At 39.8% G+C, this 16635-nt stretch overlaps 1 pseudogene; it reads right to left on the bottom strand.

Moving 5' to 3' along the window:
- Nucleotides 1-13861: 13861 nt before the first annotated feature.
- On the bottom strand, nt 13862-14305 carry LOC101877516 (ubiquitin-conjugating enzyme E2 D1-like; annotated as a pseudogene).
- Between the last annotated feature and the right edge of the window lie 2330 nt (nt 14306-16635).

The raw sequence follows: 16635 nt of genomic DNA on the forward strand, positions 1-16635 counted from the left end.
GTTTTCTTTATCAGGTGGAAGGAGATATTTTTTGCAATTGGTGTGGAGGGCTGGAAAGCCTGGGGCAGCACAGAGCAACCCAGCTGCTTGTGAGAGTCCTCCCAAAAGAGGTAATGAGAAGCTGGGCAAGTCTGGGAGGTCAATGGTAGGCGCTGTGCAGCAAAACCCACACAGACAGAGCAGCTTTGGAGCTGCTGCTGCCCCTGAAGCTGAGTTTGGGTGAATCTACCTGTTGTTAAGTGGTGTCTCACCTTGACACCTGTTCCACTGCAGTTTTTGCCAGGCATAGCTGATGGCCAATGGCAGCTGATAGGGCTTGGTGACCTATGCAAGCACTGTAATTTCAGCACATTCTTCAGTGGATAAATATCCACATTAAAACTTGAATTTGTTGTGATTTTTAAAATGTTCTTATTTTTGGAAGTCCTCAAAGCAGGGCTTCAAGAGGAATGACCTCTTTCATCTGAGTAATTGCCTTTGAACATAGGGGTACTACTGGAAAGGAAGCCTTGTCCAGGAGTTTTCATCATCACCAAACTTCTGTGGTGAGCTGAACTCAAACATTGGAGGTAGCAAAAAGTCAGGTGAGGCATATTTGATGTCCTCAGTGTTACAGATACCTGGACTGGACATAGTGAAAATGACATGAACGATTGATGACCTCTATCAGAAATGTTGATGGAACATTTCTTTTAGAAGGGAACTACATGGTTATGTTTGTAAGGCTTTTCATAGGGAAGTATTTCATATTAATTGGCTACAGTGAAAATCCTAGGTTAGAAAATGCCTCCTCATGTCTGGTTCTATACAGTGACCAACGAAGTAGAGCAAATTTGTTGCTAACCTGCAGCTTATACGGTATTTAATTTATTGGAGAGTCTAGTTAAATCCTAAACCTGCTGTTATATACCCATTTACGGAAAAAACACTCTATGCTGTTCTACTGGTTTAATATACTATTTGCTTAATGGGCCATTGACATAATCATTTGATATAGATCCCAGTCATACCATGTTACCAAGCCATGATATATTAATACAGCCACATATTAATGGTGGAGGGCAAGAATTTTATAGTATTATCCATGACCAATTAGTTTCTGTCTGTCTTAGGGACACAGTTATCTAGGTGTTAGTCTTTATGGACTTGATTTCCAGAAGTCTGAGTACTACTTACTTCCACTGAAGTGAACTTGTACTTGATGGATCCATTATTCAGGATTACTCATAGCCCTCTATCTAATATGATCTGTGAACATGTCACTGTAATTGTGTATTTCCTCTTGCACTTGAAGGTTTTTGTTTAATTACTGTTAACTGTTTTCTTTCATTTTTATCTAATGGATAATCAAATAAGACCTTCTTTCACATTTTAGCTTTCTACTTAATTAGAAGATGGCCTATAAAGTCAGAAGGGGCTGCTTATGTCAGGAAAGCATGCAACAATACAGGCTTGCGGAAGAGTGGCTGGGAAGCTGCCTGAAAGGAGGTTGTAGCAACGTGTGGATTGGTCTCTTCCCCCAAACAACAAGCAACAGAACAAGAAATGGCCTCACATTGCACCAGGGAGGTTTAGGCCAGATATTAGGGAAAATTTCTTCCCCCAAAGGGTTGTCAAGCACTGGAACAGGCTGTCCCAGGATGTGATGGAGTCACCATCCCTGGAGATATTTAAAAGATGTGTAGATGTGGGACTTGGGGACATGGTTTAGTGGTGTACCTAGCAGTGCTGGGTTAATGGCTGGATTCTATCTTAAAGGTCCTTTCCAACCTAAATGACTCTATGATTAATACAGACACATTTAGTTGCTCACAGAGTTATTGTGCTACACTTACATCTAGCGTAGAACCATACAGCAGCAAATATGATCTTTTCTGTCTTTCACCCCCCTCATGCTTGGATTATTAATAACAATATGAAAATATGAGGGACCAGCATGCAGATTCTGCTCTTTGTGGGGTGCCTGCAGAATTAAGTGATCATTATAAATAGGAGGCAAAATTGGCATTTTATCTGTCTCATATGCTGTAATTAAGTAGCTGATTTCTTCCTGATGTGGTAGCAACAGTGGCTATAGAGAAAATGAGAAAGGGTAATAGTTTTCTTGATCAGTTCTGGGAGGCTGCTTTATGCAGAAAAATAAAGATAAAATGTACAGAAAGTATAGGTGACAAGGGAACAGAAGAGTCAGTTATAAGGACTAAAATAAGAGGTTTGATTTGCAGACAGATTGAAAAGGATTGAAGATTGAAATGTTTGGGTGGAATAAAAAAGTGGAATGGTCTGAGTACCCCGAGCTCTGGAGGTAGAGTGTAGGAGACACTGGGAGGACAGTGCCAAAAGGGAGGAGGAAGGAACTTGGATGCATGAGGAGCTCAGCCAGCATTTTTGGAGTAGGTATTTTTTAACATTCCAGACTGATTTTAATATTAAATTCCAAATATAAAGGGACAGACTTCTTGAAGAAAAGCAGAGGAATTTCCTTGGTTACTGTTGAACAGCTACGAGAGTAATCACCATCCTGCCTGTCTCCTCTGCTCTAATGGTGATGCTTACTGGAGCACACAGGCTGCACTCCATAGTGGTCCCATGCTCAGCCTGAGCCATGAGAGGCACCCCTGTGACTGTTTTCTGCCATGTGAGAACTGGTCTATTGTCCCTGTAAACTAAAGTCTTTGGTTTTCCTAGGGGAAATAATGGGGACTTGAAAGAGCATCTTTAAAAGAGGCTCTGCTGAGTGCCTTAAATTGTGTACTTGGGTAATGTCATGCATAGATGTACATGTTTCACGCTTGCTAATTCAGTGCTATTCATGCTGTGCACTGGATAATGTAAAATCCTATATAAAGTGTAATGTGGGAGAGTATACTATATGATGTGGCTGCATCAAGTAAATGAAATGAGGTCTCGAAGGAAACCTCAACTGTGCCAGTTTTTAAGTTTTCATGCTTGATTTTTGTATCACTATTGTTTATTTAATGTTGATATTTGTAAATAGCTTTCTAAGCTTTTTAGATGAAGGAAATCCCCCCTCCCTTAATTCCCAAGTTGTTCTGCATAGATATTGTCAGAGGAAAATGTATCAAGCAGGATCTTACAGCCTGAGAGAGGTGAGGCTGCTGCACATACGTGTGCATGGCTGGCAACGCAGAGCACAGAGCTTGCACAAACATGTGTATCACCAAGAGCTTCATCCTGCTTCCCCTTCTGGCTCAGCAGGATGCAGGTCTGTAAGTGAGGGTATATATACATATGTAAAATACATACATATACACATACAGAAGGTACAACCTTACAGCAGCTGTGCTCAGACACCCATCTGCCTAATCATGTTCCTTCCTCTGGAGCTATTGGTTTGGGGTTTTGTCTACCACCCTGCACCTGGCTTCTCTGGGCTTGTGATAGGCTAATGGCTCCAAGGAGATGGCATTGCAAAGAGAGAAAACAGAGGAGATGTTGAGGACTGCAGGTAATGCCTGCCCTCCGAGGTTCTTACCAACCATTCAAGGGAGTAAAAGGATCAGCTCCGCTCCCATAAACTCTTCAGTGGGTCCTATGTGGCTCCTTCACTTGCAGAGTCCTCCTGGACCTGTTGTGTGATGGAGCAAAGATGGTAAAAGGTCTTCTCCAGGAAGCCCCTGCAGAGGCTGGGGAAAGAGGAAGGATGTGTATGGATTATCCCACTGTAATGTAGACAACTGGCAGCCATATGTGTAAGCAAGCAAAGTTTTACTACTTCTCTAAAAGAGATGGTTTTAAAAGCTTTATTTTCTTGCCAGTTGGCTAAGAAACGAGCAAGGAACAATAGATTCAAGTTGAAATAATTTGCATTTATGATGAAGACAAGGAATATCTACCTTGCATTTTCCTAAAAAAGAAAAATTAAACCCCATTTTTAATTAACTGATAAACTATTAATCAAATTTTTGCAATGTTAGGTGACACATTATTCATTTAGATAGAATGACTGTGAACTTAAACTAATCAAATCTGATTTGCCCACATATGCTTGATTGAAATACATTTTAACTAGCATATACAAAGAGAAAATCTTGGATTTCTTACCTAATCTTCAGAGTATACTGCTGAGTTAATAAGGGCAGTTTTTTTTTAAATGAGACCACCATTTCTTAATCTGCATATCAAAATCAAGAGCAACTTAATTGCAAAACACATATTCCTGAAATCTAATCATTATACTGCTTTAGGGTATTTTATTGAAGCATGTTAAATTATGGACAGAATATTAATGATGAAGCTAATCAAACCCAATTAGTCACTTCTAACAATAGTCACATAAATATACAAGTCAGGTACTAAAGTACTGTAGGTATGGTTTTAAGTTTTTTAATATAAAATTTATGTGCTATATATGAATATATATACTTACTATTTTTAATCTAAATATCAAGCACAAGTAATTTCAAAGACAATGTGATATGCCAGCTGACAACGGGACTTTCCCTTAGCTATAGAACTGGCACTCCTAAGGTTTGAATAAACAAACGATGCTTCGATGTGAGGTTGATGGGCACATGGTTAGTAGAACATAGGTTGGGTCTGCCTAGGCTCCTAGATATAGTACCATGAACCTGTATCTGTGGCTTTCTCCTCCTTTCACTATCATTACTAGCTGTCTGTGTGAGCAGTCTGGTCTCACTCTGCACTGACAAGATTTGCATTTGCTGCTACAATAATCATAGTATATAATAATTACAGATGTATTGTGTCTGTCTTAAAAATCAGTTGTCTTCCTTTATGCTCAGATACAGCATCTTGTAGAGATTTAAGAATAATGCTTATCTTTATGCTGATTCCATTTGAGTGTACTTTGATATTGGTATTTTGGGTGGCTTTCAGTTTGTTTCAGCCTCCTACTTGGTAATTATGAGAGAGCAGCTGTCATCTTACTGAGGTCTATCTACTCTATCAGAAAAACCCACACATTGCAGGGGTCACAGACGACCTTCTACTGAGGTGTCTTTTGAAAGAGGATGTGTTTTGAAAAACCTTTTGAATTGCAACTCTTTCAGTTTCCATAATTATTCAAGTCACATAAAAGAATGACTTAGCATATTTATAACCCCTTTTTGCACTTTCAGATTTAAGGACATGTATTTTATAATTTTAAAAAGGGGTATGCATAAATAATAGGTATGGATTTAGAGCCAGGCAGAGAATCCCTGTCAGGGTTTGCAATGCTGCTGGTGCCAGTGGTTGTGTGGTGTCAGGCAACCTGTTTCCCTTCTACAATCCATGATTACAGGTGGCTCAGTCACATCACTTCTGCATGGCCCTGCATGGGGCTGGGCCACGTGTGGGTGCGCTAAGCGTGAGCAAAATGGAACCAGGAACCCTCCTCTGTTAGATTTTGGGGATATGGGTCTTGGTTCACGAGCAGGGAGACTTGCTGTCACAGGTGACAGGGTGAGAAAGGAGGAGGGAGAACGGCTTTTGTATGGAGCTGTTTGGTATAGCTCCAGGGCTGAAGCCCAGAATGGGCATCAACAAGAGCAGGAGCTGGATTTGTATAACCATCACAGGGCTCTGTGGTAGGGAGCAGGCCACTGCATGAGGACCACAGCTCTCAGAGGATGCTGCATGTGCCACTGAGAGTGTAACTCACTTTTCTACAGTGGTACCTTTGCTAATAACAAGATCATATGCAGCTGATTGTGCTAGTTACCAACCAAACCACAATGGCTTTTATGTTCAGAAAATAGCTCCATCTCAGAGATCCAGGCAGTCCCTCCAGAAGACTCTGAGCAGGGGAGAAGCCCCTGTCCACCAATGCCTATATTGGCACCAATCAACAGCAAGCCCCTGCAAACAGTCTGTAATGACAGTGGGATCTGCAAAGGCTTTTCTCAAATCAGGGTTAGATTAGTTGAAATCCACTTCTATGAAAAGAAAACACGTCAGTGAAACAAAAGCTGCTGTTAGGAGTAGCACCAGAGCTTTAGGTTTAGACAAGGTTTAAATTTCCACCTGCTATGCAATTCCAAATTGGTTTGTCGTAAATAGTGCTCATGTCCACAAAAACTGGCTGAAAGTCCGAAGGCTATCTGAGCTGACACATGCTTACAGGCTTTTTAATGTGAGCTTTCCCCTGAAGGAATAAAAAGCTTTTGGCAAGTTTGAAAAGGGAGATGACTCATCCTGTATTGTAACTAGTCAAATTAAGACCTCCTCTGCTCCTTCATAAACTCTCCTGGAAACCTGCCTATGCTCTAAAGGCCACAGGCTGTTTTATTCTATCTTTCATTATAAAAAGAAGATTGAGAAGTGACTCAATTATAATGTGTAAGTATTCTCTTCATGGGAAGAAAATGCAGGGTATTAGAAAGCCTTCTCACCTAGCAGGGAAACATTCAGAAGGACTTAAGTCTGAAAACTAAAGCTGCTATTGGAAATACAGCAGCCATTTCAAAGTACCAGCTGAAACCTCCTGTTGGAATTCATGATGGGTTCTACCTGTCTTGGTGTCTTCAGGCCATTGCCAGATGTGTCTCAATGATATTCTTTAGTTATTTAGAAGCTGTTAATCAAAGTATACGCATTGAACTTAATGCAAGGCTATTTTGGTGGTCTGGTAGCTTTTGCGGCGTGAATTGAGATAGCTAATCTAATAGTCTTTTCTTGCCTTGACACAAGACCTATGTATTGTACTTCCTTGCCCATCACAGTTGGGCTTCAACAAAGACTTGGTGCAAGAAGAAATTACTGGTTCCTTGATTTTTCTAGCATTTCAGTTTCATAACAAAGCACTGTCCCAACAAAATAACACATGAAGCTAAAGAATTTGGTATTTCATTTGCAAATAATATCTGGTTGCTTTTATTGCTACATTAAGAGTTAATATTCTCCAAAGTCTAAGTATTGCAAATGCACTGTCCTGTCTGCCTCTGCAGTCCCTTGGACAAAAGCAGGTCCATCTCATGCAGAGCTAAGTGCCTGTAGGTACTGAAGATCTGCTTTGGTGGGAGGAAGTAAATCAGATTATAGTCTACAGTAATTTGCGGGAAGATCCAATTCAAGCATAGCTTTGCTATAGCATTTTATAAGAATAAAATGGGACACTGCTGACTAGTTAAAGCTTATTAGCTGGGTGGTTATTACATCATGTGTGTACTGAAAATAAAATCATCTTCTGCTGTAGCTAAACTACTTCAGCATGGCTTCAGTACTGCTCTGCTCCCACTGTGTGACTCTCTGGACCCAGCAAGCAGCATATAGTGGTATTCGTATTCATCAGTATTTCAAAAGAACATTAAAATTTAACAAGTACATTTAACTAAAAAAAAATCTATATCTAAATAGCACCCAGGTAGTTATAAAAAGGAGGTAATTCAGGCCAAGATGTTGCATTAACTTCCCTATGAATGGACGTTTCAGACAGCACAGAGCCAGACTGAAATCACTACACTAATGCCAGTTTCTTTACTCAGAGCACATGGAGCCTTGGTTAGAGGGGTGCCAGAGCCTGCTCTTTGACCTTAACATGCTGCCTCTTTTTGTTTTTTTTTTTTTGTAAGTTTAAAAATAATAAAAAAAACCCAACCCAAACCCAAAATCCCACTTTTTAGGGTTTTTAATTTGCTATCACTACAAAGGTATTTTACTATCATCTTTCTGGAAAGCTTTTTTACCTCCCCCAATAGGTCCATTGAAACTGGCAAGAGTATGACCAAGCCACATAGTACTCAAACTTTACCAGTGACTTTAGTTGGTCTCTGTAATACATTAATTTTACATATTTTAGGTGGGGTACAAGTTCTGGAATATTAGAAAAATATTAATTCCATGTAGCTTTGCATGATTCCTTAAAAGCATTGTCATAGTTTAACCCCAGCCATCAACTAAGAACAACAAGAATGACAAAGTCTGTTCCTTGCTACCTTCTTCCCCCACCCCCTGCCGAAATACCTCTGAACTGCTAAAGGAACAAAGCACAGGCACCTTGAATTCTTTGAGTCATAGCTGAAATGAAAGTGCTTACACAATATTTAGAATACTCTGCAAATACTGAGTGACCACAGTGAGTTGTCAGTTCTCTTATAAAAATCACTGAAAATCACTGTGTGATTTAGTTCCCTGGCAGTTTACCTAAAAATAAAAATTGGACCCAGATTTCCTCAAAGCCTCCACTTCTCACCTGATTCAAAACTGAAAGTTAATAGTGAAAGCTGCTGCCTGACAGTTTTAAATCCCTTTCTTATGCAAGCCAGAGGTATGCAGCATTAGTGGCTCCTGGGGTGTGTAGGAGCTCTGAGCACAACCATCTGTATGGACCATTCCTACCTATACTGCTGTGTTTCCACATGCTTTTTGTCTCAGGAAAGTACTGCAGAATTGCAGCTGAGGCATTGTGGAGCAGCATCTCTTCTGTAGGAGTCTCCTACTTGGCTTCTGAGTGATAGAAGGTTAATTAATAGGCTTAGCTATAAAGAAGGGCTGGAGAAGGGTTTGTTGCTTCTTGGCGTGCTGCTCTTTATAGCTGTACGATGAATAATACATCCTCCATCCAAGCCCAAGGAATCTACAGATGCTTACACCCAAGTTTCCAAGCTATACATGTCAGGACAGACCTGATGGGGCTATAAAGACTTGTGCACACTCTCTTTTGGGGACATATGGGTTAAAGCAGAGACTTGAAATAAAAGCCTGACTATTGAAATGAGTGGCAAAAGTCCCATTCACTCTGGCTTGTCAAAATGATCTGTAGAGCCCCTGAAGATTTGTGTTCTGTTAATAATTATTACTTCTACATAAAAGTAAACTTCTATATTTAAAACGTATAACTTGGCAACCACGAAATGCATATGTCTATAATGAATAACCCTGTGAGTCTATCACTCCAGCTCTCCTCCATTCTCACTCCTTCCTCTGTTTTACCTGCTAGTCATCTGTCTAAATTTCAGACTGTAAGGTCTTCTGGGCAAAGACCATTTTTTTTTTTTTTGCTGGCAGAGCAAAGCGCCTCTGTGGCTCTGTGTTAAATAAGGCAAATATTTTAAATCTTGGGAAACAAATGTTCACGCATTTGACAATTTCAGAACATGAATGCAAGTGATCAGGCATGCGTGTCTAGAGATGTGCTTTCTACATACACATATTGTTTTCTTTTAAACACATCTGCATCTACTGAATTCAGTCCAGAATTTGGCCTAGAAGTTTACCATTATTATGCCTCAATTCAGCAAAGCGTGACTGTAGGGAGATTTAAAATTAAAAATACATGTAAGTATTTAGCTGGATGGAGGCCTTTAAGGTTTTGTACATTTGAGCTCTTGTAATTTTAAAATAAAACATATTACTGAAAGCCTTCAGTTCTTGTTCTGTCACTTTCTCACTTATTTTTATTATATATAAATACATGTCTCCTTAATTCTAACACTTTTGGAAAACAAAATCAAAATACATCAAAATCAAACATAAAATAAGATCTGTTCCTCACTGAACTACACCAGTACCCTCTGTTCACCACCATCACTTTTGTATGGAAACAGCAGCTCCCCTGTCATAGCCCTCATGTCAAAAACTTGGTTTCTAGCCAAGAGCAAATGTGTCTACTCCAGTGCTGGTGGTTCTTCATGCCATGCCTGTTTTGCTTCCTGAGAATGGTAAATGTTGCTGCACCTGCCCTCCACTGAGCTACCAACACTGATTAAAACCGTTGTTGAGCAGGTGCTTAGAAGTGCTGACCGTCCAGTTGTGCCGCCATGGGTGATGATGTTTTGGCTGTTGGTTGGGCTTGTCTTTGGGCTAGCTATAATCTTCCATGCAGATTTTAAACCATGGAGATGCCTGCTCAAGGATGTTGCTAGCTGTTGCTGTAGCAATGGTTCACAATATCAGGTTTGCATTGTACTGTGAAACAGGAATAAGGTAAGATGGCCAAGCAGTACTTTCCTCTCAGTACAATAAATCCATGTAAACAGACACAGATTAAGGTTCATCTTGTAAACTGATATGCACCAGCTAGTAAGAATGAGAAAAGTGACTGCTACTGCTGAAGCCAGGACAGTGACCAGTTTAGATTGATTAAAATAGTTTGAGTATCTTCAAAACATCAGTTACATTTGACAGGTCAAAGGATGTGGAAATACCTACTTCTTCCACATAGGAGCCCAATCAATTCTAATTTCTTGTTCTGTATAAAATCGGACCTATTTGTACATGTGTCCTGAAATCACAGATGGCAACTTTGAAAGCATTCGCCTCTCCTGGGTCTCCTCACTCAAGTTTGCTCAAATAATTGTAGTTTGCAACATTCCACACAGTATGCACTTAAAAAATCTTTTTTCACTTTTTCCTTCTTCTAAGTAACGATGACAAATATCTAATGGAAATCTTCAGGGATCAGAAAATACAAAGCTAACTGACTTCGCTATGTTTCCCTTGCTAAAGATGCTGTGTGAATTCAGCAGCAGTAAAAGAGCAGGATTAACACCACTGAGCCTGGAGACCTCCATTTTAAGTGCCACCTGCAGTGGTGGTTTATGAGATGAGGTTTGCTCTCCTAGAAGTTATAATGAGACCACCCAGTCCCGATTACATATGCCATGGATTAGGATTCAGATGGTAACAATTTCTCACTATTAGCGAGGCCAGATTTGATCTGGTGGTGCAAAAAACAAATTGTACTATGAGTCTGCTCAGCCTACAGCCTCCAGAGAAACTCTCTTAGACAAGTCATCTAAATTCTTCTCCCTTGACAAGAGTCCATGATAATGTAAATGCTTCCACTGAAGTCATGAGGACCATCTCAGTAATGGGGACTACATGCTCAAGAAAGGGCATGCAGGAGTGAATTGCAATATGATTCAGTTTTGTAGAAGCAGAGTGGTTTCTGGCTTCCTTCAGTTTATCGTAGTCCTATCCCAGTTGTTTTCTTAAATAATGTAATGTTCAATATAATTTGGAATTGTATGGAGAAGAATTAAATGATACTGGTAGGATATCAGGAAACCTGAGATGATTTTCACAATAACATGCAGTCCTTTAGGAGGGAATAAATGTCAAGAAAGAAAACAAAACATAAAATGAAAGGTAAGTTGGCTGATAGGGAAACAGGTTTAAGCTTGTCAGGGAAATGCCCTGTTTTCATATGAGTACATTTGTTAAAGTGTATAAATAAGTAGATGTAAATATATGTAAATAGTTCCCTAAAGTGAATAAGAAGTTACAACTCCAAAGATAGACAAAGTTATTAATTGAAAATAATGATAACCCCAACCTTTGTAGTTATAAGCTTTACTTCAGCCCCAGAAACAGAGATAAAAAGGTCTGGGAAGCAATTTCAAGCTGCCAGTCTGGCTTGCTGCAGCATCAGGAGAAGAATCCACTTACTCAGGAGAAATGTCATTTTACCACTCTGAAACATGACAGTGTGAAATATCCAATTAGCAGGCACACCTCCTTTTGGGCCTTCGAACTGGAAACCTAAGGAACTGCTTTCTGAGAGTTTAACAGTGTCAGATGGGCTGTCTCTGGCAACAGGAAAACACTGGCATATAACCTCCTTTTGATCGATAATTAGCAGGAAAACACGCCAAACAACAGAGTAGTACTTAACAAGGCTGCTTCTGGCTGAGAATTCTTCATGGGTCTGACCTAGGTGGCTCATGCCTGGACCTGATACATGACCTGTATTAAACACAGTGTCCTGGGCCAAAGTCCAACAGCCCAGGAACCAACAGTCCAAATTAGCTTGCAAAAGTGAAATGCAAACATTCATACAAATTTTATGTGCTACCAGCTCTGGCTTTTTTGTGCAGACTGTGTGTGCATATTGCTGGTTCCTACAGTGAAGTGACTGTGTGTCCAAACACTAGAAAAGTAGTTGTGCATTTGCAGTGGGAAAGAACTGTAAACCTTCTCCCTTGGTCTGTATAAGGACTGCTCTATCCCTTATACATCTCTGCTGTATAAGACTCTCATCATCACCTTAGCAAATGAGTACAGGAGTAAATGGTTTGGGAGAAAGACATCCTTAAGGTCACAGTCTTTACCAGATGTGTGAATTTGTTACTGTCTGTTTCAACAAGCTAGAAGAACAAATTTCATCGTACTGTCCATAAAAACCTCAGCACTTGATTCTCCTATCACTAATGCAGGTATAAATTACCACAAAAGTCAACAGACTTATACCAGCTTTAATTCTAGGACATATGAAAGGAGATTGAGGCCCTTAAGGTATTCAACTATTGAGGCAATCTTTGCTGATACACTGCCATGATCAGAAACCTCTCCTCCTTTACAGAGAAAAGATGAGGGGAAAAAGCAAAGTGACACTAATCTTTTCTGAGCCAGGCTTTCCTCTTGGGTGTGACTACATGCAGCAAAAGCTGGGGTTTCCAGGTGATACTAATAAAAGATGGCAGAAGCAACTACAAAGCATACAAATAAAGCATCCAAGTTTCATGTATTAAGCAAACCAGGACAGTGGCCATGGTAAAACATAGGATACAGTCAGCTGTGTTGCTGCTAGGGGTCTGGAGCTTTCTTGCATGATAGTAGCATAAAAATAACTCATCATCAAACACATAGTAAGACTAAAGCATCACTCACACTAATAGTTGGCTATCTTGTTTTAAAAAAAAACCCATGTATTTTACACAGATGCTTTTAAGATCAGGAAAAAGAATTTCTATAGATGATGCCACCAGAAAGCTCTCTGGAGTCTCTTATGGGGGAGGAAGAAACATGCTAATGTCAGTATCACCTGCTGATGTTTCAGATCAACAGCCATTTAAAAACCTCACTCTTCCTATAGACAATTAATGGTATCTGCTAGTCTGACTCCATTGTCATACTACAAACACAAAAAATACTGCCTGTTTCAGACTGATCAGACTGAAGGAGATGCAGGCTTTCACCAGGGTTCTGCAAGCACTGCACAGCTTCGCTCCTCTAAGTAGTTCCACTGAACCCAGAGGAACTGGGTCTCCTTCCAGATTTACTGATGGAGAGAGGCTCATGGCACAGGTTTTCTTTGCAAGAGGATGTTTCGAAAGGACATATCTGCAATCTTAAGAATATTCATGAGGAAATTTAATAGTGGTCTTGTTCAGAATAAAACTTTTCAATAGGACAAAGTTCAATTACTGCTGGTGGAGCAGAGACAGTTTTTCTTAAATATTTGCTGGAGCACTTACCCTCCTTGCAGGTCACAGCAACACAGAAAGGCTTTTAATCTTCAGCAACTCTCTAAATTCTTTTTAAAAGTTCAAAATGAGCATGCATGGTGTTAAGAGCCAGAATTACGCAAAATTCTAAGATGGACTGGTTCTTGTGGCATTTTGATTATTATTATTAGTTTTGATTATTATTATCAGTTACGTTTAACATGAGGATACTGTTTTGGGTTTTTTGTTTTAAATGCAGCAATATATTTTTTAAACTGTCCATTATGATTAGTGCTATGCCTTGATTCAAGTTGTGTAGTCAACCCACTGCAGAAGGCAGGTTGTCTACAACCACAGTGTTCATAGACTCATAGAATAGTTAGGGTTGGAAAGGATCTTAAGATCATCTAGTTCCAACCCCCCTGCCATGGGCAGGGACACCTCACACTAAAAAAAACCTCAAAAAGTCTGAAGATGCAGATGCCCAACTCTTAAAAACTGTATTAAATGTCTTCTGCAAAGCATACAAAGAGGATAAATATTCTGATCACAGTCATAAAGTTATTTTTGGAAGTTGGTTCTCCCTTGCTCCAGAAACACTTACATAGTTGAAAAAAATTCAAGGCACATCATGATACGTTGAAACAGTAAACTGCCCTCCATTTTCTTCTAATTTTGAAAAAAACCCTAGCATTTACAGTACTCTGGTGTGTGAAAAAGTCTTCAGAAGCTCACATTGCGTATTTCTGAGTCCACTCTCTTGCATGTCTGTTGTATTTTTCCTTGTGTGACTTGTAGATCTGTGCAATATCTGGTACTAAAAGTTCATCTGAATTAAGATCACAAAGTAAGGAGCATATAGACAATAGAACTTTAGATACAGTCAGAGCTGGTGACTATTGTGATCTCAGGATATCAAGACAAATATTCCCATTACTGTTTATATTTGGGTGGTATATTTTTGTTGTAAAAGCAATCTTTGGTGGTTTGAAAGGACAGTGTGTTAGAAAATGTACTGTGAGAAAAAATACTCCCCTTGATATGCACTATAATTATAGTCTCATAATTGTTGCTTGCCAGTGAAACAAATCATCTCCCACAGGTCTGGCAGAACAGTGGGATTGTGGGTCTCACTGCAGATCACTTAGTTCTTTCTGTGTCTGCTTCAGCACCATGGGAGCATGGGGGGGGTAGAGTGGTAGCACCAGGGAGTGAGGTCAGGAAATGGCACCTGCACTCGTGGCAGGGGTGAGCATATACAATATAGTGATGTACGATATTGTAACAGTTCAGGTAAAAGAAACCAAACACAACACAAAAACCCCAACACTAAAACCAGTTAATTCAGAGTCAGATTCAAGAAAAGTTGCAAGTTCCAGCATGAAGAAGTTGCAGCAAGACGATTTCACGCCAGAAGACTGTTTTTGAATTTTTCCTGAAGCAGACCAGGGAGTCTGCTGTCCACTATAGATGTTCATTCACTGCTCACATTATGAGACTGTATGTGCTGGTAACAGAGGTGGTCTTCATAGGTCATACCTTGTTTTCCAAAGATGCACTCCTCTTGCAGGAGGCCTGTCTCAGAGTACCTTATTTTCCAACTTGGTAATGATGAGCTCCCTTTTGTCACTTTTCCTCAGTACTTGCTCTCCAGGCAGTCCAAATGCAACTCTTGCTCTTGGTGTAGCTCTGCATGTATGTGCACACACATGTGAGCTCCAAGGATGACCTGGTTCTTACCCCTCTTCTCCTCATCCATGATTTGATGTTGCAATCCGTACTTTCAGACTGAAGTTTCTGGTCTTGCAAAACAGGTGTCATGTTTTCACCTTTGTTTTTCTCAGAACGACCAGCTGAGGTATTTTCCCACATTTGTCTCCTCTTTTTGTCATCTCCTTGTTCTCCTCTTCCCTGCGCCTGCCCTTTTCATGGAATGGTGAATGACATTTACGGAGTATGGGAGAAGGCACAGACTTCTTTGCCAAAGAAGAATGTCTCTGAGCCAGGGCCCTGGTGTGAGATTCTCTGCTGCAAACTTAACTTGACTTCTCCAAAACTTTGCTTCTAATCCTCTGGTCTCACAGGAAGGGCTGACCTGTTTATGCTAAAGCCAAAAATACAACACTTATTTCTCATTCTCAAAAGCTCATTCAGTCTAGTTAGCTTGGGTTCTGTTAGGAGACCTGCCAGCAGACACATCTTCGGCTACAGCACAGGCATATCTGCTGACTGGTAAGCCATCCACTTGGAAAAGAACATGTAAACTTTGCTTATTTGCCTTTCCCTTACTTAATTACAGAATTCTCCAAGTTTTCCCAAGGTTTTATGAAAATCATCTGGTAGGCCATCTCAACGATTTAATGTAGTAAAATAGTAAACAAAAATCTAGACTTAGAAGGCCAAATTCCAGTTTCATTTATTTTATATTTCATACAATTTCATTGGTGACAATGGTTTTATACAGGTTATAAGTGCAGAAGAATGTGAATCAGGGAGAGGCTTTGTGTTTCTTTTTGGCAAATGCTGTGTCCCATCTGTTTGTTACTATTAGAATATTTTTTCATTGGCAGATGAAAACCAAAATGTATAAAAGGATACAGTAAACTATTCCATACTACCCTCAGTACAACCAAACACAGTCATTACTCTGATAACGATGCAGCCTCTTACTTTGGCCAACTGTCAGAAATCGTCAACGCAATATGTTTAGTGACTAAATGGTGTACTAGTGGCATGGGAAACGGCAATGTCTTTGAAACAGGAAACTAACAATTGCACGCCTTTACATTCGACTTAGAAATCAGTATCTCATGATAGAAAATTCCTACTTTGTGGCTCCTCTTGTTAGGTAAGTGCTTTCTTGTTGTGTCAGCCCGAAAAAAAATTAAATCTTTATAAGACTCATTCTAACCCTAACCCTAACCCTAAACCATTCTACAATTCTATGTTTCTATGTATCTGCATGTTGTGCATCTGTCTTGTCCAATCAAGTTGAGGTGAAATTGAATCAAACTAGAGCATTTGAAAACGACCTGTATTTGTAGTATCTCCTCTGTGAGTCCTGTAAACTGGAGAAAAGTTTAGGAGAGGTTCTAAGCAGGCTGAAAGGGAGTTATTTACTATGAGCATTTAGCAGATTATGGATGTAGGTATTTCGTAAACCAAACTACCCAGCTGCAATTGCAAATTTTTATTTGCAATATTGGAAAATGTATTAAAGTCTGTCTAAAACCTAACTTCCAGCTTGAGTAACCATGCCTTGAAAATTGTTTTTAAATTCCTCATCTGTAGAGCTTTAAGAGGCTCTTTAAGGGGGATGGGAACCTGGATTTAAAGTACACAGCACATACTGTCTCCTGTATATAACACGAACAGCTGTTTCATGGTGTATACAGGGTTAGTTCTGCTCACAAAAAGGAAATGTTCTGCAGAAGGACACCCAGTCCCAGATCAAAATGCAGGGAAGATACACTTTTGTACTTCTACCTAGTGACATTCCTGCCAG

Source organism: Melopsittacus undulatus, chromosome Z (assembly GCF_012275295.1).
Source record: "Melopsittacus undulatus isolate bMelUnd1 chromosome Z, bMelUnd1.mat.Z, whole genome shotgun sequence".
Taxonomy (NCBI): Eukaryota; Metazoa; Chordata; class Aves; order Psittaciformes; family Psittaculidae; genus Melopsittacus; species Melopsittacus undulatus.